Consider the following 21,577-nt stretch of genomic DNA (forward strand, 5'->3'; position numbering starts at 1 on the left):
CTCATGAGAGACACAGAGAGAGAGGCAGAGACACAGGCAGAGGAAGAAGCAGGCTCCATGCAGGGAGCCCGATGTGGGACTCCAGGATCACAACCTGAGCCAAAGGCAGACACTCAACCACAGAGCCACCCAGATGTCTCAGCATCTCAGGATCCTTAACTTAGCATCTGCAAAGTCCTCTTTACCAAGGTTCCAGGGACTCATGCATGAACATCTTTGGGAACTATTATTCAGCCTAGCACAGGTGTACTTGACTATTTTCAGAGAAAAAAATGAATATTTCTTGGAGGCAATGATGTGGTGCTGAGCAATAGCAAAGGGAAGAGAAGCTCCCTGATTCCCTTATGGCTTACAGCTTCTCTGGCAGGAAAATTGATCCCTAGGCTGATAAATTTGGGACTCATGCCCTTTCCCCAATCCCTATAAGCTAATATACCCTATTTCCTCTAAGTTTCCATGGCTCGTTGCGCTTTCCTCTGTTAGAGCATTTAATCACTCAACAAATATTTATTGAGCAACTACATTTTGGAAGCAATATTCTAATTATCCAGGATATATCAGTAAGCAAAACAACCAAGAGTTCTGATCCTCAAAAAATTATGCCGGTAGGAGAAGACACACAATTAAAAACAAAAAAATGAAGGAAGGAAATTATATGGCATATTTGGAAGTGCTTAAATGCTATTAAAAAAACGAAGTTGGGTGGGGGCATCTGCCTTTGACTCAGGTCGCAATAGGGGGTCCTGGGATGGAGTCCCAAGTCAGCTCCCCGCAGGGAGCCTGCTTCTCCCTCTGCCTATGTCTCTGCCTCTCTCTCTGTCTTTCATGAATAAATAAATAAAATCTTTTTTAAAAAAAGAAAAAAAATGAAGCTGGGGAGAGACGGGGGAATGTGGTATCAGGAGGTAATTGCAGTGCCAGGAGCTAATCCGTGATCAGGAAAGGCGTAGCTGGGAATATGTCCTTAGATTCGCTAAGAACAGAAACAGCAAATAAGGCAAAAGTTCAGCGGAGGAACAGCGCGTAGGGTTGGAGCAGATGGGGGCTAGCTGGGTTGCAGGAGAATCAGCAAGGGGACAGTTGCAGGAGCTGAGGACAGATCCTAAAAGGCGGGCCAGCCAAGGAAGGCCTTGTCAACATTGGGTTACACGGGACTGTGAGCTCCAGCGAGCGGGGGCCTTGTCTCATTCTCTTCGCCGGGCCTGCCCCCCTGCGCCGCGTGGGCCTGCACGGTTAGCATGCTTTCCTCCCTGCGACTTGGCTGCCCGCTTCTCCTTCCCTTCTGCACCTAGGACAGGGGACTGCGACGTCCGTCATTACTTAGTGTGGAAACCAGCACCTCGTCCCCGGGCCAAGAAGCGGGGGTTGCAGGTGCCTGGGCTGGAACCCTGTGCGCTCCGCTCCCGCGCTCCCCGCCCAGGCCCAGCCGCTGCCCGCCCTTCGCGCTCCGGTCCCGGCCGGTGCCGTCCCGCCTGCCTCCCACCTCCGCCCGAGGGCCCCGCAAGGCCTCTGTCCTCTCATCACCTGCTGGGCGCCAGAGCCCGGCGACAGTCGGGAGAGCCGGGAAGAATGGGGGGCGGGGGGGGGGGGGGCCGGCGACCCGCGCAGGCGAGCGTGCGGCGGGCGGGAGCGCGGGGCTGCGCCTGGGTGGTCCGCAGGCTCTCGGGCAGCCGCCCCGGGGGGGGGGGGGGGGAGGGCGTCAAGCTGCCTTCGGCGCGCGCCACGCTCCTTCCGAGGCCCGCGGTAAATGGGGCCAAAGAGAAAGGGCAACAGCCCAAGGTACCACCCCTCACCCTGCAGGTCCTCTAGTGACAGGTCCCCTCTATGGAAAACCACCCGGCTGCCCCCAGGAGGGCGACTCCCAGAGCCCCGTCTGGGGCGCGGGCGGCCGTGGGGGGTGGGGGGGTGCGGGGGATTGGCGGGGAGCCCCCGCCACCAGCAGCAGGATGGGCCAGCCCTGCGGGCGCCGATGGAGGACGCGGGCCCCGGGCGGGGGGGGGGGGGGGCGGTGGACCGCCCGGGGAGTGCCCAGCTAGCCACCCCCAGGAGGTCGGCCGCCGCCCCCTTCACCAGCCACATCCGGCACCGCCTGGGAGCGCCGCACAGGGGACCCGGGTCCACGCCCACGTGAGCCCACGCCTCCTACCGCCCCCCCCCCCCGTGCTGCCCACCCACACAGGTAACCCTGGGGATGGCCATGGTCACCAGGCCCCAGCACCCCACCCCCCATGCCCACAGCCACACCCGTGCCTCTGCTCACACCCCTACAGACACACACTTACCCCTACACATACACACACCTACACACACCCCCTACATACGCGCACATTGACATACATCCCGTATATATACACACCCCTACATATACACACATCCTCTACACATACACATACTACGACACACTCCTACACATACACACGCCCTGCACGCGCACACACACACCCCTATACTGACACACAAACCCCCACGCACACACACACTCATAAGAGGCCTTGGCCCCCAGGAGAGGGCTATCTCTTTTATTCAGTGTTTGATTGACAGTGAAGTAGCCAAGGACATGTGCAAAGCTTGAGAGGCCCGGGGAGTGTGTGTGTGTGTGTGTGTGTGTGTGTGTGTGTCTATGTGAGAGGGAGGGAGGGAGCGCGCACAGCAGAGGGCCGCACTTCTTCATAATGTCAGGGACTTTAATAGGCTTCTCTTCTGCCCGCTGCCAACTGGCATGTGGTGCATTGTGCGGCGGCCGCGGCGCAGGGCAGGTGTTCGCACTCGGCTTGAATCCTGGCCAGAGCCGCGCAGAGGTCGGGCCGGGGCCGGGGCCGGGGCCGGGGCCGGCCGCGGGCGCGCGGAGGGAGCGGGCCTGCCCCTGTCCCCTGTCCCCTGTCCCCCGGGCGCCTGGCCCTTCCGCCCGCCGCCAGAGGACCGGGGGCTGCACAATGCGGGCGCCCCGACAAGGAAACCCTGAGCTGGACTCAGAGGCCCCAGGTGGCCCGGCAGCTGCGAGTTCCCTGGCTCCCTGGACTTGGCAGAGCTCCTTGGACTTGGTCATTTAACAGTCCTGTCAACACAGGCGGGAAGGGACAATGACATTTCTAGCAGGCTTCCTGTTTGTTCAGAGAGGAAGCTGCTAATGCCTCACTTCAAAATGGTGTCTGGAGGTGACTGTGCCAACTGGCCCTGCAGCACCTGACCCGCCTCCCCTGCCCACCCTCCCGGAAGGGTAAACGGTGGAGTCTGGCTCAGGCCATGGCAGCGCCTGTACTTCCCACTGCCAGGGCCCCTCGAGGAACCTCGCGCCCTTCTGTTTCCCAGGGCACCATTCTTCGGCTCCGGTCTGGGCATAAAGGGGAGCAGCTGCACTGCCGGTCGGGCCTGGAGCCGGCCTGGCCGACATTCCCTGCAGAATCCCCGTCCTGGCCCCCACGCGGGCATCACAGGCAGGCCGTGGGTCCTTGCTGCTTCTCTCAAACCTAAAGCATGGAACTTCTGAGACTTGTGATCTGCTGCCTCACGGGAAGCCCTCACACCACACTACACCTTGAAGGGTTCACACATCGCCAGGGCCCTTTCTGGGGTTTGTTTTCTGGTCGGTTCTCCAGAGACTCTGGACGGAGAAAGTCACAAAGAGGTAAAAAGCATCCTTTTCCTTTCAGGTTGCTCTCAAGAAAGGAGGAGCCTGGTGACAGAAGCATAAACCATTACTGTTTTGCTGACATACTCTGTGGGGACGCTACGCCTGGAAATAACAGTGGATGGGGCCCAGGTTGATGTTTTTCCTGCTAACGCTTCCCATGTAGGGCCTTTTCAAACAAGTTTATGTAAGAGTTGCTTTCTTTTCTGAAAAGTTGAGAGAAGGTAAAATTTGTCACCAGAGTCACATGCTTTCTTCTGTGGGAGATGTGAAGTCAGTTCGCCATCTCCACTGTTCCCCACACAGCCTCATCCTCACCTCATTCCATCTGGGTCATTGCAATGACTTCCTCAAAATCCACTTCCTTAAATACAAGTAATGTTTCCCTCTTCTAAAATCTTCATTGGCAAACTCTCGGCCTAAGTCCCAATCTTGAGAGTGGCATTAAAAGCCCTTGACAAGATGGATCTCTCCAGGGTCTTTTTCTGTACCTTCCCTGCAGAAGGTACATGCGGTAGGTGTTAATGTGGGTCCACCAAGAAGTAGACATCATTATGGGATTAAAAATGCATAGATTTTATTAGGGCTAACATCTAAAAGAGAAAAAGGTGGAGTAGCTGGAGACAGCTGAAGGACTGGAAGTTTCACACACATACACACACACACACACACACACACACACACAGTGAAGGAAATGTCAAGAATCAAATAGAATCTCAGAAAGTTACACCAAGGCCACCAGGAAGCAATGTCAGCTTACATTGAGGGAAATTTAACCAACCAAGGAGTTCCAAGGCTTCTAGGAATGGCCTGGTATTTGTATCCCTGCCTCACTCAGCCACTGGCTGAAAAAAGCCTGTGGGAAGTGCATTTGGCCTTGATGAAACCCAGTGTGGATTGGTTTGTGGACTGCTCAGAGAGCAGTAGCTGGGGTCCTTGGTCAGTCCCTGAAATTGGAGGTCTTCAAGGGGCATTCCTGTAGCTGCCCCATAATATAAGTCAGCCAAAGAAGGTCACCTATAGTTCCAGAGCCAGCCATTCAATTCCATTCATCCAGGAATTTGTTCATGCTTCCCTCCTTGCCTGCCATGCTTTCTCTCCCATTCTACCACCAAATAAAATCCCACTCATCCTCCAAGGCTCCATTCAAGTACCACCTTCTCCAAGAAGCCTTTTAGCTACACTGATGATACTTTGTCTGCCCCTCCATGATAGCATCCATTTGGATTAGAACCAGTTGTCTCACATCTCATCCCTGGCCTTGAGGGTGGGAACGGTTTCACTTCTCTTCATATGAAGTAGTCTGGCACCACAGCTCACATAGATTCACTCACTTATTCATTCAACAGGATTGATTGTTTATTATTATGTGCCAGACATTACACTAGGCCCTGTTGGTCTGGCATTGTGCAAGACAGGGAAAGAGCTTACTTTCCAATCTGGGTGAGGGAACTAGCAGAATGACAGTGTTAAGAGCCAAGCAATGAGGAAGAGTTAACACTACAAGACTCACAGGAGAAAGGGGACAAGAGGGCAGAGGGCTGGGCCAAGGTATCTTGGAGTAGTTACTATGTTTTTTAAAATGTACAGCAACAGCATATAAGATCTTGGGATGCTAAAGTTGGGGAGTTGAAGGTTAGAACCCTCAAAGGACTACAACCCCAAGTTGCGAATTAGTAAACTTCAATGACCCTCATTGGTCCAGCAAAATTCCCAGAAAGCTTCTATCTATAAGGTTCTGGATGGGAAAAAAAAAAAAAAAAATTCTCTATGCCTGTGTCTTACACTCCTTTAAAATTTTTATTTTAACTCTGCACATTGTTTCTGAAATCCCAAGGCAAAGCCAAGAAATTAACAAAGAAATATAAAGCAAAAGCTCTTCTGAAACTAATTCTCCATTAATAATTACAAAGCACTTAAGAAAACAATCTGCTGTGAGTAAAAGTCAGTGGCTACAGCAGATGATTAATTCATCAAGGGCTTGAGATAATAGAAAAATAATGTAATAGAAACTATAAAGTATGTATATTTAAAGTACAAGAGTATTTTTTTAAGTATTAGAAATATAAGGAAAGAATTAGACTCCATGAAAAATGAGCAAGCAGATTTGAAAAAGAATGAATCAAAATTTCTACAAACGGAAAACATTTTCATTACAATTAAAAGGTGAATGGGCAGGTTGAACAGCACATCACCCAAGATAGATCTGAAAAAGTGATCATTAAAGCACAGAAATATAATGAGGTAGAAAATATGAAACAGATTAAGAAAGCACGGATGATATGAGATGGTCCAATGTATGTCTAGTTGGAATAGAAGCAATATTCAAGGAAGCAATGTCTGAGAATTTGCTCAAATAGATGAAAAACATGAAGGTTCAGATTTGATAAGTATGAAGCTCATGAAGAATAAATAAAAATAAATTTATTTATTTTTAACTGCAAAACATGAATGTTAAAGAGAAATTCCTTAAAACAACCAGAGAGAAAAGAGAAATTACCTACGAAGGAACAAAATATACTTAACATAACCCAATAGTTACCGCGGAAACTATAAGACAGTGGAATATTGTGACAATCCTGACTGACAATGCGTTCAACCTAAAATTCTCAGATGAAATTCTATACTTTATTCTGTAATCAACAGCACACAAACTGAAGACGTTTCAGGCAAACAACTGCTGACATAATTTGTAATTCACAGATCCCCACTCAAAAAGATTCGAAGAGATGTACTTCAATGAGGAGGAAAGCTGAACCAAAGGAAGAATACAAATACAAGAGGTGAAGATCAACTAATTGGTTGTTTAAAATTTAGATATCTAGGGGTGCCTAGATGGTTCAGTCAGTTAAGTGCCCGACTCCTGATTTCAGCTCAGGTCATGATCTCAGGGATCATGTGGGCTCGAGCCCCGTGCATGGCTCCAACTTAAGCATGGGCCTTGCTTGAGATTTTCTCTCTCCCTCTCCCTCTGTGCACCACCTGTCTCACTGTATTCATGTGCACACACCATGCTTTCTCTTTATATATATAAAAAATTTTAGGGAAATCCAAATAAACATTGGCTGTGAAATTAATAGTAATAATAATAATAATGAATAATTTAGGATAGCTTTAACCCAAATGGATTGGAAGTACTTGACAAAAATCACATGCGAATCATGGGAGGATGTCAGGGTAAAGATCTTCATAGAATTGTTCAAAAAGAGGATGAACACAATAGATCTTGTCGAGATCTTGTATGATCTTGTTAGGTCAAAGATGCATATTAAAAATCTAAGGGTGCTAAATGCAATGTGATATTCTGGATTGGATCTTGGAGCAGAAAAAGGACGTGAGTAGAAAAATTGATAAAAACCCAAATAAAATCAAGAGTTTAATTAACAGTAATGCATCCTTCTTGCTTTGTTCTTCTAATTTTAACTACATGGTTTATAACATGCTAAAAGGGAAACTGGGTGAGGTATAAAGGTATTAAAAAAACCTCCCTATTCTATATTTGTAACTTCTATGTAAATCTAAAATTATTCCAGAATGCAAATTTTATTTAAAAAATACAAAAATTTTAAGTGCAAAGGTAACCACTAAAAACTAAAAAAGTATAACCTCCCATCAGAAGAAGGTAGAGAGAAATATAAAGAAAACTTCACAAATAAAAATAGGAGGCAGACAAGAAGAAACAAGTATTTAAAAAGCATTATAGATAGAAAGCAAAAAAAATGAATTGGTAGAAATAAAATATCAGATTGGAGACTAAATAAGATAAAAGCAGAAATTAATAAATTACAAAACAAAAGATAAGCTAATTAATAACGTGAAGATTTAGCTCTTTAATCAAGAAAGAAAGAAGGAGGGAAGGTAGGGAGGAAAGGAAGGAATAAGGGAAGGGAAAGGAGGAAGGGAGAGAGAGACAAAGAGAGAGAGGGAAGGAAGGAAGTCATTAGATAAACAAATATTTTTTTTAAAGAGGAGAAAACAAATAGACAAAATTCGAAAATAACCACAGATAGAGAAGAAATTTGGGAAGCTCTGAGGGCATCTACACAGCTCTACACACATCAACTTCCTTTGAACACCTCGGTGATAGAATCCTTCCTTGGCCTTCCACCTTCTCTCTCTGCCCCCTCCTCCTTGGGTGCCCAGAAGGTTGACCTGAATGGACCATATCAAGCCCCCGGCTTCTGGTCAGTTTTAGTTTCAACCAATGAAAAGGCACGAGAGGAGACTCTTTCCTCAGTTGCTTTCCTCCACCAAAGGACACAGCACGTTGGTTTTCCTTTTAGGTTTGGCAAAGGCAAATTGAAAAACCAAGAGGCGGGATCACCAAGAGTCCTTGCAGGATAACAGGGCATCCTCAGGTATTAGACAGACCAGTGGCCCAGTTAAATCCACTTCTGTGTGTTCTGGCTGTGTGGTCTTGGTCTAGTGAGTCCCTTATATCTACCAAGTCAGGTTGCTATAAGAGGAAGAGGCACGCAAAGGAAGAGTGGTAATATGTGACCCATAGAGATAATATTTATAAAGGCTCAAGACATACTGTGAGTAATCAGCATCCACTGTTATATACAGGATAATTTGGAACTTCCATAGGCATTCTTTCTTACTACCTCAGGCATGGTGCTCTTATTCCCTATCCTTTCCCTTTCCTGAGGGATTCAACAATGGATAATGAAAAAGCCATCGAAAATTGATAAGACCATAAGTAAGAAAAAAATAGGAGCCAGATTCTCTGGAAATTTCACTGTCACCAAGGCCAACATGCACATATAGAAAGGCTATAAGCCATTGCTCCATTTGAACCCAGCAAGGAGAGCCTAGAGACTTGGTCCTCAATCTACGTACCCATGGTTACACTCAAAGACTGAATGAAAGAATGTTCAAGATTTGGAGGACCAGGCTTGTTGCAAACTGATACTTTCATCACTTTGACATGGAGAATGAATGAACAGGTGAATGAATGAACACATGGGTAGATGAATGAATGAATGAGTCAGTAAGTGGTTGATACAGGATACTGGTAAAAGGTGTTCCAGCGTGCTTTCTAAACTAGGAATGATGGCCATCTGCAGGTAACTGATTATTGGTTCAGGACAAGGAACCAAGGAGTTCTAATCATCATTCCTCTTCATTCTCATTATTTTTTAGCTTTTCCACATCATTTTTATCATTTCTGGCAAAGTCCAGTGTTTCCAACATTCCCAGATTTGGTTGGTGAGCTACTCCCAAACGGAAATACAGAACACACAAAGACTCCTCTCTGTAGAATGAGAGTTCGAGTCTCCCATTCTCTTACACATTTTTTTTTTTGTCTGTTTAGCCTTTTAGGTGATTTCAGACCTCACTAGACGCTTCACCAAGAAGAGGAAAAGTCAGCCATGTGGGAAAGCTGAAAGCAGCCAGCGTTGCAGCTTGTGTGCAGCTTTGGGGACAGGACGGTAGTGACCTTGTTCATCCCTTCCAGGTCCCACACCAGGATCTGGCCTCATTCACAGCACCCAACACTGCAGGCAGCACCCCGCACATTCGATCCTACCTTGTGCCCCCCGCAGGGCACTATGGAATCTTTTCTTGTCTAGCTCACAGGCCTTAAAGATCCCAGGACCCCAGAACCATCCAGCTCCAAGGGATGGAGCTCAAATCTCACTTTCTCCTCTGAAGTGAGCTTTCCTCATAAAACCAAATGAAGCCTCATAAAATAATTTCTTTCCATGACTCAAAAGAAGCATCGCCGTAACACACCCATAAATCTGGCAAGCTCCCCCTTTTAATCACGTCCCATGATATAAGAGGCAATTATTTCTTTAAACCACCTCGTGTCTCTCCAATGTGTTTACAATGTGAGTCACTTCATCCACTGTTATACGCAGTAATAAAATATTTGAGCAGAAAGAAAAAAAAGGAGGTTCCTCCTATCTCCTGGATGTTTCCCTCTGAAAAACTTGTTTCCATGGAGGCGCCTCCTCTGTATGATGTGAGTATGATGGGGGTACAGAGTCTAGATGTGGAGGGCATTTAATAATTTAAACTGTATTTGAAATACCTTCCTCTCTGCCAGACCCTGATTTTGATCCCTTTCTCTTAATTATGCCAGTCTACAAGTTAGAGAGAGAGAGAGAAATGACCTCAGGGATCTTGTCATCTTTTAGGTATAAAACAAAGGAGTTTTGCTTATTTGTGCATTTTCACTTTTTTTTCCTCTCCATATTCTCCCCCCAGCATTTGGATCTGCTCGGGGAGGGGGGGGGGGCTTCATTTCTCACCAAGAAAAATTCTTTCCTACTTTACTATAGTCCTATATAGATATATATACATACATATACATTTTAAACAATAAGTTTTGAGGGGTATCTGGGTGGCTGAGTTGGTTAAGCATCTGACTCTTGATCTCAGCTCGGATCTTGATCTCAGGATGGAGTTCAGAGCCTGTGTTGGGCTCCATGCTGGGTGTGGAGCCTACTTGAAAAATAAAAAGTGTGCTTTGCAAAAAGTGCGCTAAAAGAACTTACACCTTTTGAATGCTCAGTGCTGCTTTAACAATGAAATGTAAACCATCGAATGCAATCTGGAAAGAGAAAGACCTGGCATGGCGGGTCCACCCTCCTCCAGTCACACCTCCCTTTGTGCTCAGCGGACACTATTCGCGTCTGTGTTGACTTTATGAACCGTAACCCCCCCAGGGGAAGACTTATCCACATTCGGGAGCCTGAATTCTGTGTCACACACCTTCCCACCACTCATGCAGTGATCTTTCCTTCCCTCTGAGCATTGCTCTCAGGCAGGCCCCCCGTTCAGCTGTCTAGCTCTGTAACTCCCAAGTGTTTCAAAAAAGATACCCACTAATCCCATTATTAATATTAACATTAGTCCCATCAGCATTGTGGCATCTTCTGAAGGGTGGAAGATTCTGAAGGGTACTCTGCTGCATGGGAGCTGTGCTCAGGAGTGCTGGGTGCAGGAGAAGCAATCAGAGGTGTCCCAGTAGGATGATTATCCTCCTAAGTTTATTTATTTGTTTCCTCCTAAATGTAGAACTGTGAGGAGAATGTTTCACATTTGAGAGAGGCATAGGTTTTGGAGTTAGCCAAACCAGGATGAGAATCCTGGCCTGGGGCACCTGGGTGACTCAGTTGGTTAAGCATCTGCCTTTGGCTTGGGTCATGAGGCCAGGGTCCTGGGATTGAGCCCCATGTCAGGCTCCCTGCTCAGCGGGGGGCCTGCTTCTCCCTCTGCCTCTGCCTGCCGCTCTCCACCCTCGTGTGCTCACTCCCTCTCTCTCTCTCTCTCTCTCTCTGTCAAATTAATAAATAAATCATCTTAAAAGAATCCTGGCTCCGACACTTATTAACTATCATCCTTTGCAAGTTACAAGCTTCTCTGAATATCAGTTTCCTCCTCTGTGAAAGGGAAATAATAAAACTAATCCCCTTAGGGGGTTAAAGGAACAACTCATATCTCACTTCCGAGGGTGAGTATATACTTCTGAGGGTCACACTGTCTGGTACATACCAGATGTTCAATAACGAATATTCATTTCCCTCCCCTTTTCTGGACTTTGCACCCTTTTCCCATCAGCTACTTGATGAGCTAACTTCCAATTTGGACACTGTACTTTCTTTCACAGTATTATCTCTGAACAAAACATGTTTCTACCCTAACGTTAGAGTGTGTTTAAGGATTGGCATCATTAAGGGATCCCTGGATGGCTCAGTGGTTTAGCGCCTGCCTTTGGCTCAGGGCGTGATCCTGGAGTCCTGGGATTGAGTCCCACATCAGGCTCCCTGCACGTCTCTCTCTCTCTCTCTCTCTCTCTTTCTCTCTATGTGTCTCTCAGAAATAAATAAAATCTTAAAAAAAAAAAAAAAAAGGATTGGCATCACTAACCCAAGGCCCCTTCCCAGGTGTTGGTTATACCAAAAGGCCCCATTGTTTTTCCCTGTCAAAAAAAAAAATACCATCTGAATGTCAGTTCAGCCCACTGGGCACTTATTGACCGTGGGATGGTGCTGGGCACTATGCTGGGTCCTGGGGAGGCGGAAATGCCTTGAAGACATTGTAATGAATGAAGCTCGTGTTCTGAGATAACGTCAAGCACCCCCATTCCTTTCCTCACTGAATGAATCACAGCTGGTGTCCTCAGTACAGCCTTTGGAGAAATGTACAGTTTTCAGAAAATCTGCTGCCATAAAAGAAAAGAAAATCCTGTACTGGGCTGTTGGCTGGCAAGTGATGGGAGCAGGTGGGGAGAAACTGCAATGGATCCAATTAGCTTTTTATTCCCACCGACGAACTAAGTCTCTCGACGTGTTTAGGAAGATAAAATATATCATGAGCAGCTGGACAAAAGTTATTAGCATAGAAGTTTCCACCTTTTTTCCTCTCTTCCTCTTGCAGAACCAAGGGGTGGGGGGCAGTAACGTGCATCCTATTTAAGGGAGAAGAGCCAATGAGAGAAGAGGAGGAGGGAAGAAGGTATGTCACTTGGATTGCTTGTGAAAGGCTCCCATCCTGTGTGTTAACTTCTAAGGCAAGTGTGTCCAAATTTAATATATCTTTACATAGAATCATATAGTGAGAGGCTTTAAGAAATCTGACCGAACACGTGCTGAGGTTTGCCAGTTCCCAATAAGTTGGCAAAAGGATGAGAACTCGGGAGAATGCCAACATTAAAGGTTAAAAAGGAGCACGGGATTTCCTGTGCTGGTATTACCCATGGTGTGGGGTACAGGGCAATTGCTTGATTTCTCATTTGTTGAGGTGATGACACCACCCGACTTCTGAAGCAGGCGAGAAGGAAGAAGAGCGAAAAAGTGGGTGCTGCCCATCTGGCGACGGGTGCACCCCGCAGAGCCTGCCACCGTCAGACGCTGCCCTTGAAGGTGACTTTCCAGTCCCCTGGCCCGGAGCTCCTGCTCGCCTTGTGTTAGGGGGAAACACAGTAACCATGTCTCACGATCCCCAGCTTCCTCTGCCCTGTACGCCCTGGGATTTAGAGTCGAGAAGAGTCTGAGGAGCACACGTCATTTGCTAAAATTCTTCCAGGGGTTCACTAGGCCCTTTTCTTTCACTAGGTCCTCTGAGATTTCCACTGAAGCCGGAGCCCTCAAAGAAAAGTTTGACCAAAAAGAACCAGCTGATTCCGATGCATGATGGCCAAGGGAGTTGGCATCCTGAGGGAGCGCCACGGTTGGGCATGGAGACCATTCTAAATGCCAAGGTGCTCCATAATGTACCTTGGGTGTTTTCAAAACTTTTACCTGCAGCTCTTTCTTGTAGTTTTCTTGACTTTTTCTCAAAGACTGCATCAAGCTTTGCTCTTCCTTGCTCCTTTTGGGGGCGGGGGAGGACTAAAGACTGTAGACTATAATAGGACCATAGACTATAGACCAAAACAAGAGGGCTTGGTTTTTTGGCCTCTACAGACAGAGCAGGCAGCCTCGTGTTGTCTACATGAGGTAGGGCTGGGCTAGGGAAGCTCATGGCTCTGCGCTTATACTGATGGTCAGCAAAGCACACTTTTCTTCTCCCTGTTTTTGATATATGTTGCCATTGATATACTCCATGGGCCTGGTGTGATTACAATTCTTGCTTTCCAGGTGTTTACCCTCCCTTACACAAACCTTGTCATCTATTCCCTTTGCTTTAGATTGAATGTGTCCTTGCAAAATCCATGTTTAAATCTAACCCCCAATGTGATGATATTAGGAGGTGTGGCCTTTGGGAGGTGATTAGGTCATGAGGGTGGAGCCCTCAAAAATGAGATTAGTGCCCTTAAAAAGAGGCATCAGTGAGCTCCCTAGCTTCTTCCACTATGCAAGGACACAGTGAGAAGACACCGTCAATAAATCACGAAGTGATCCTCACCAAACACAGAAACCGCTGGCTCTTTGATCATGGACTCCCAGCCTGCAGAGTTGTAAGAAATAAATTTCTGTCATTTATAAATCACCCAGTCTGTGGTATTCTGTTAGAATATCCCAAATGGACTAAGACATACATATGCATTATCGTCACACGGGTGACACTGATGTGACACAGGCAAAGGACACAGCAAGGGACAGCCCCAGGACCACAGAGCAGGGGCCATCCAGCAGCTTCGCTATTGGCAGGGGAAATTCCCAGATTTCAAGCTCCTAAGACACTGTTCTGTTGCCAAAAACATCACTGGAGAGGGGTATGGACCCCATGGGGTCATTGAAGAGGCTTGCCTTCCCCATTCTCAAAAGAAGGATTATATTCTCCTGGCTGAGACTGTGTTTACGTTGTTTTATTGGATGTTTCCAACATCTGACAATCAATAAAATTGACTTTACTATCAAGACAGAGGGTATTTGAGGGATGACTAAGGGTTTACATGACCAATTCATCAGCCAGTGTTTTTTATCTTCCAGTGACTCTTTATATAACTTAATATCTATAGAGACTTGAATAGAAAGGACAATAGATTGAGGATGCCCTTAATCTAGAAAATGATTGATCAATAGGTGGGCATCAATAGGCCATAAGATGTCCAAAGGCCCTTGATCCCAAGAGCCACTGACAACATTAAAAAGTACTCTCCTCAGTGCGAAGTGTGTCTCGTGCCTTGACTGGAATATCCTAACAGTGCTGTTTATCATTATGGTGGCTTATAATGAACGGAAACCCATTTCAAAGCAAGTCTTCCTCTTGCACAATTTTTAAAAATTAATTTTGGTAATTCAGTGCCAGGTAAACAACTCTTCTCATACATGTTTTCATCCTTCAAAAACTATTTCACAATTCTACGTTTTTCTAATGCTCCCTGTGAGAGGCAGGGAAGAGGAGAAAGTCTTCAAAAGGAGAAAAACAACCATTTTTCACACTTATTTTTCCTGGACTTTCTCACCTCTCCTACAAGGTAGGAGTCCTACTGCTGTCTCCCTCTCCTCCTCCTCATCCTGTCTCCTGTTCTCTTTAAGATCAGCTTCTGGCCTCAACACGCTGGCATATTCTCACAAACAGCAGAAGACCGTCAGAGCTTTCTGCTCAGACTGTCGTGTTTCCATAGACCACTGTCATGTGGCCAAAATGGCTTTGATGACGCCTGGGAAAACAACCCTGTCTCTGTCACACTTTCCACATCGGCTCACCTTTGCATAATCTAAGTGACTTACATGCAGCTCATCTATTCTGTAAGATTTTTTTTTTTAAGATCTTATTTATTTGTTCATGAAAGACACAGAGAGGTAGAGATACAGGCAGAGGAAGCAGCAGGCTCCATGCAGGGAGCCCGATGTGGGACTCGATCCTGGGTCATACCCTGAGCCGAAGGCAGACGCTCAACCGCTGAGCCACCCAGGCGTCCCTCTTCTGTTAGGTTTATAAAGCCCCTTTTCCCTTCTTAAATAGAAAACTATGTCTGGTCAAAAAAAAAAAAAAGTAAATACAAAGAAGTTCAAGATCCATTTCTGTTAGACACCGCATGACATTTCCGTGGAAGCTAAACTCAGCCGAGTGGGCGCTTCTACCCTAACCTCCGCCACCACCGGCGACTGAAACCGTGAGCACTGAGCCACAGAGCGGCCGTCAGATGAGCCGGGGACCCAGCTCTCCACCTGCGGGCAGTGACACCCACTCACCCGTACACAAGTGATGAGCACGTCTGTGCACATACAGGGGGAAGGCGGAAGGTTTCCAAATGTTTTCGTTTATCCTACTTGAGCCTAAAATATCTAAAATTCGCTTTGTAGGACTACTTCATAGATGCTGACTGCTAATAAATCAATTCTTTCTTTTCATTCCAGGATAGGAATTCTAGGTCAGTTGCAGTGGACACCGTATGATGATACACATACACACACGTACACACACATCTAGCTAATATTTGGAGCAACCCCAAATATTTACATAATAAATAATTACCTGTCGGTGGCAAACCACATATTTTCCATGATGGGAAGTAATAGAGCAAATCTGACTTTCTGACTTTTGCTGACCCCTGCACAAAGGATTTCTTTTTCCTGAGCAAAGGCTTCATCCGTGACCTTGCTCTTGAAGATAAAGCGGTTTGCAGACAGCTAACACCAGAGAAGCAGCCCCTCATTTCCTGTGTGCCTGGGCCGCCAGGCGAGGCTGGCGTGTGTGTGCCTCTTCCTTGGCGGAGTCACCTGTCAGGGGACACACAGCCTGGCCTCGCCCAGATGAAGCAGGGCTGATGAATTGCGTGGTTGTCCCTGTTGTGTCCCGGGCCAGACCAGCTAAGCACATCTACGTACCGCAGAATAAATATAATTAACAGCCCTTTGAGTCTGCAGCAGTGGCCTGGGCCCAGGCGAGGCTGAAGGCGCCTCACGCAGTGCTGACCTGACGTCCCAGGGCTGCCAGCTGCCAGTGACGGCAGGGGTTTGACCCGCTGAGGCTGAGGCAGGGCCTCTTCTTTCTCTCCCACCGTCGCCTGATGTTTCGCTGGACTCACATGAGTGTTCCCACGTCCCCAGGAATGTGAAGAGGCCAGTGGAGGACCTGAGCCCTTCTAGTCTCCCTGCTTGTACCCTCCTCTTCTTCACACTCTCTTGCATTTTTTCCTTTCCACAGTATTTGTGCATTTGTCCCACCGGCATGACAGTGACTACCAGCAAAATGGAAACAATTAGAGTCATGGATATCCAGTTTATATGAAAATATCATGTGAGCAGGGATCAGAAAGCATCTGATGTGTTATCTCGATTGTCCACCAATTGTTAGCTACATGCTGGCCCAAGGCAGGTTACAAGGCTACTTATTTCATGAATATGTATGTACCAGAGTGAGACCGAATGATTTCTCCAGAAATCATATTCATTCATTCATATAAAGTGGCAGAACCACGTCACAAGCCCAAGACTGATTCCAAATCCAGTGTCTTTTTTATTAGGCAATGCTATATTTTTTTGTTACTTTTTAATTAAGGTGAAATTCATGTTAACATAAAATTTGCCATTTTAAAGTGCAAAATTCAGTGGGATTTAGTATATGCACAGTGTTAGGCAACCACTACATTTGTCAAGTTCCAAAACATTTTCATCACCCCAAACCACTAGTGGCAACAACCACTAGCCTGTTTTCTGTCTTGCCTGATTACTAATGCTGGGTATTTCATACAAATAGCATCAGATCATAAGTGAATTTTCTGGATGGCTTCTGTCACTTAGCATCATTTTTTGAGTTTCACCTGTGTCATAGAATGTATCTTCTTTTCTGATTCCTTTATATGTTTGAAATATTCCACTGTGTGTCTATACCACAACTTGTTTATCCATCCTTCCACTGATAGATGTGGATGCTTGGATCGTTTCCACCTCTTGGCTACTGTGAATAACGCTGCTGTGGGCATGCATGTACATGTGTGTGTTCAAGTCCCTGTTTTCAATTCTTTGGGTGTATACCTAGAAGTGGAATCATTGCGTTGTATAATTCTATGTTTAGCTTTCTGGGGAACCACCAAACAGTTTTCCACTGTAGCTGAACCATTTTACATTCCCATCAGCAATGAATGTGGGGTTCCAATTTCTCCACATCCTCTCCAACAACTGTTATTTTCTTTTCTTTAGTTTTTTTGTTGTTGTTGTTATACTTATCCTAGTGGGTGTGAAGTAGTATCTACTATGGTTTTGATGTGCATTTCCCTGGTGACTACTGATGTTGAGCATCTTCTTGTGTGCTTATTGGCTATTTATTCATAGCCATACATGCTTTCTTCGAAGAAGTCTATTCAAATCCTTTGTCTCTTTTAATTGGTTATTTGTCTTTTTCTCATTGAGTTGTAAGAGTTCTTCATATTCTGAATACCAGGCCCTTATCAAGTATACAGTTTGGAAATATTTTCTCCCATTCTCTAGTCTGTCTTTTCACTTTCTTGATAATTTCTTTGATGTGCAAGTTTTTATTTTGAAAAGTCCGATTATCCATTTTTTTTCTTTTGGTGTCATCATACCTCTTTTTTTACCAAAAGTACCTAGAGCATTACCAGACACTGAAGTCAATAAATGTTTGTCACATGGTTTCCTGTATCTAGTGGGCTAAAGAGAATGGTAACAGACTTCCTATCAAACTCAAATATTCTAGAACTCTAAGGCTGTTTGCAATCATATTTCAGATATATCATGTCTATTTCCCAAAACCAACAGATTGTATCCCATTGCACTCTTAGAAAAGTTGTAAAATATACATTAGTCTTGGTATATGTCTTTTTTACATGTTTACACGGTATATGTGTTTACATGGTACACATAATGCTCTATGTATATACATGGTACACATTTTACATGTTTAAGTGACATGTATTTTTAACAGTATATATGTTTTTTACATGTTTTACATGGCATACATGTTTTCCTTCCTAAGAAAAAAGTGGCAAGTTGCTGGTCTCTTGCTTAGGAATCTTCGAAGTCTTTTTTGTTGTTCTTGGCTACTTAACAACTCTGACCTTTCAGTACACTTTTCTCAGGCATAAATCATGAGGGGGAGGGAGGAACCTGAACATTTAATTGTGTTATAATTGCTCTTGGACTGCTATGCCACCTCCAGCTTGTTATTCCCAAGGAAATGATACCATTTCAATCTTTCTGTGTTGATTTATGGCTACGCTTTACAGGAAAGTAATTTATGTGGCTAATAAATCCAAGATGAATTTCCCAGGTACATAACAAAGAGGACTGTCAACATTTGCTTTGTCCTTTGTTATTCTCCATCCTCAAGAGGATGGCATGGACAACTATTACTGCCAAGAACAAGCTCTCCTCTTCCTGGCACTACCTCTTCCCACCTTCTCCAGCCTCTAGTTAAAGCTTCACAAGAGTTTCTAGCACAATTCTTATGCTAATCACAGTAACAGATATAGTGGCTTCTAATCTAATGCCCAGTTCAAAATGCTCACATTTATATCAGCTAGCTCTTTAAAAAATGATTTCTCAGCTATTTGTGCAAACTAATTCAAATAATATGATCCATCTTCAGAGCAAGGAGACATACACATTGCATAACTGCCAGACCCTTTGCAAATAATGAGGAAAAAAACTAGTCAGTTGGATCTAGGGAAAATATACAAAATAGTTGTAATATAAAGCATTACACTTGAGATATGCAAAGCGGATATAGAGAAAGGTTTCACAAAATCCTTATTATTAGTTCTTCATGAAGTGGAGTCTCTCATATAAATACTGAATGTATTCTTAGACCTATACTAATCACATTTTAATGACAGCAGACAGACTCTAATCTAAAACAACATATAAAACCTTAAAACATATAAGCGAAAAGAAAAAAAAAAAACCTTTGTACCTAAGCTTCCTCATCTAGGAAATGGGGTTAATGCTAATATCTACTGCAGAGTTGTTGAGGGGATTAAATAAGTGAATATGTGTAACACATTTTTTAAAAAATGACTAGCACATAATAAGTACTTCACAGATTTTGGCTACTGTTTTGTTTTTTTTTTTTTTTTTTTGTAAGATTTGTGTATTTATTTTAGAGAGAAAGAGCATGAGCAGGGAGGGGGGATAGGCAGAGGGAGAGAGAGGCCGAGAAACAGACTCCCCACTGAATCGGGAGCCCAATGCAGGGTTTGATGTAAGTTCTGGTCTTAGGACCCTGAGATTATCAAAACCAAGAGTTGGAGGCTTAACACACTGAACCACCCAGGCACTCCAGATTTTGGCTGCTATTTTTAATCCCTTACTCAGATGAGGGATAGAGTAGAAAAAATGGAGACAAAAGGGGGCTGGTTTTGCTTTCTTCTGCACCCATGTTTCTTTTTTTTAAGATTTTATTTATTTATTTGAGAGAGAGCATAAGCAGGGAGAAAGGGCAGAGGGAGAGGGAAAAGCAGACTCTGCCCTGAGCAGGGAGCACCATGCAGAGCTTGATCCCAGGACCCCGGGATCATGATCTGAGCTGAAGGCAGATGCTCAACCGACTGAGCCACCCAGGGGCCCCAGCACCCATGTTTCTTTTGGGTGTTTTTTGTTCCTTCTCTTAGAAAGGCTTCATTCGTGTGCACACATGCGCACACCAGCTCACACATATGTGCACACCACAATAATGGAGTGAGCAACATGATTCTGACAACTGCGTCTGATCAGGGTGGCCAAATACTGGAGATATTAGAATTTATAGCCAATTCAACCAGGGAAACATAGGAAAACAATTTCCTTAAAATCGATGGCATGTGTTGTATTTCATAATACTTCACCTTGTCTCCAGCCCAGCACTTACCCACATGGTGCTGACTTGCTTGTCATGTCTTTCTCCATACTCATCCTTGCTCTATTCAGGTGGAGACAGAAAATCTGTCTTATGCTTTCTGGTGTCTCAAACCCACACAACCATGCAAAATGGTTGAGCAAACCAGTGAAATAAGTAAGAAAGAATTGCTCCTGAAATAGGCCACTGTTACTGATGTGGTACAACCACTGGCCTTGTTCACTGGGGAAATCCCTTTATGCCTGGCAGGTGCTTTTCCCTAGCTTCCTGCAGAATCAAACTCAAGTTACTAAATCAGTAATGAGATAGCACTGGAGTATTGAAAAAATTACTTATTTTTAGTAGAATAAGAGAGTCAGAATGAGCTTTAAAAGTCATCTAAACTAGCCAGCTTATCTTATAAGAGGAAAAAATAAGGCCCAGAGAAGTTAAGTGCTTTGCTTAAGCCACACAGCTAGTTAGCCTCAGAGCTGGAAACAGAACCTATACTATCGTCACACATTTGACTGAACGTCTTCAGTCCATTATGAGCTCTAATATACTTCCTTTATTTTTATAACTGGCTTTCCCATGACACTATTCCAATGTTTTTTCTCATCTGTATAAATCCTCAAAGAACCAACTTGGCAAATTACATTTACCAATTTGGCATTTACACTGTGCATTCAATTAAGAAAAATTGAATGGTAACTCACAAGCGGGAAAGCATGCTGGCCAATTATGCTTTTGGGGAAAAAAAAGCAGAAATAATAAAATCTGTTTCCATTTCAATGAAAGAATAGGAGCTGTGAAAATCCAGGCATCCTTGTGAATCTAATGAAGTCAAAAAGAGAATGATAGCAGCAACAAAAATCTGAGACTTCAGGAAGTGTCTGGCCGACTTATCAATCAGAGGAAAGACTTGCCCCTGGGAGATAGGGGTGTGTGATTTAACAATTTATTTGAAATAAAACTTTATGCCAGCTAAAATACAATTAAAAATACAGGACACCCAAATAACTTTGAACTCCAGATAAAAGATAGATAACTTTGAGTCCTAAATATTGTGCCTAGAACACACTTGTACCCAAAAATTATCCTTTACCTGGAATTTAGACTTAACTAAGCACCATGCATCTTATCTGACAATGTCATCTGAAGGGAAATTGGCACTTCACACAGCTGGTCTACCTATGGTCCTGTCTTGATTCCGTGCCTAGAGGGACGTTACTCTCCTGAGAGAGTTCCATGGAACAAACACATGGTCTCAGAAGGGAAAACCCCAGAGCCATTGGGGAAGAATCAGATACCTGCTTGTTAACCCCATCAGATCTCCCATCCCAGGCAGCCAGTGGAGTGAGAGATGACGACTCCTTCCATCCCTCAACCTTCCCATTGTGGAAGCTAGCTCTGTAAAACATGTGTTTGCTCTATGCCACAGATGAGGACCCAAATGGACTACAAATGAAATCGCATTTTAACTGGAGTAGAACGTCTTTATTTAAATCAACCCTTGAAATAAACACACGCACAAATACACAAATACGAAGGCACACAAACAGAATCCCACCCTCCCTTACTGCAAAAGGCCACTCTTACATTAAAACTGTGTTGCTTTTTCATCACAGTTTTTGAAACTGGGATTTATACATGTGATTAAGGTACATACATGTATATATCTTAATCACAGCCTGGCACAAAGGACCACAAGCATTTTTAACCGTTTTGAATGACAGAAATCTGCATTCCCTCCTCACAGCTCACTTCCACTGA

At 44.8% G+C, this 21,577-nt stretch overlaps 1 long non-coding RNA gene across 1 annotated transcript; it reads left to right on the forward strand.

Moving 5' to 3' along the window:
• Window positions 1-6,251: 6,251 nt before the first annotated feature.
• On the forward strand, window positions 6,252-12,170 carry LOC144288029 (uncharacterized). The gene is made up of 3 exons (XR_013356006.1): window positions 6,252-6,411; window positions 8,946-9,599; window positions 12,020-12,170. It is a non-coding gene; the product is annotated as an uncharacterized LOC144288029 (long non-coding RNA).
• Window positions 12,171-21,577: the final 9,407 nt, after the last annotated feature.

Source organism: Canis aureus, chromosome 1, assembly GCF_053574225.1.
Source record: "Canis aureus isolate CA01 chromosome 1, VMU_Caureus_v.1.0, whole genome shotgun sequence".
NCBI classification, from domain to species: Eukaryota; Metazoa; Chordata; class Mammalia; order Carnivora; family Canidae; genus Canis; species Canis aureus.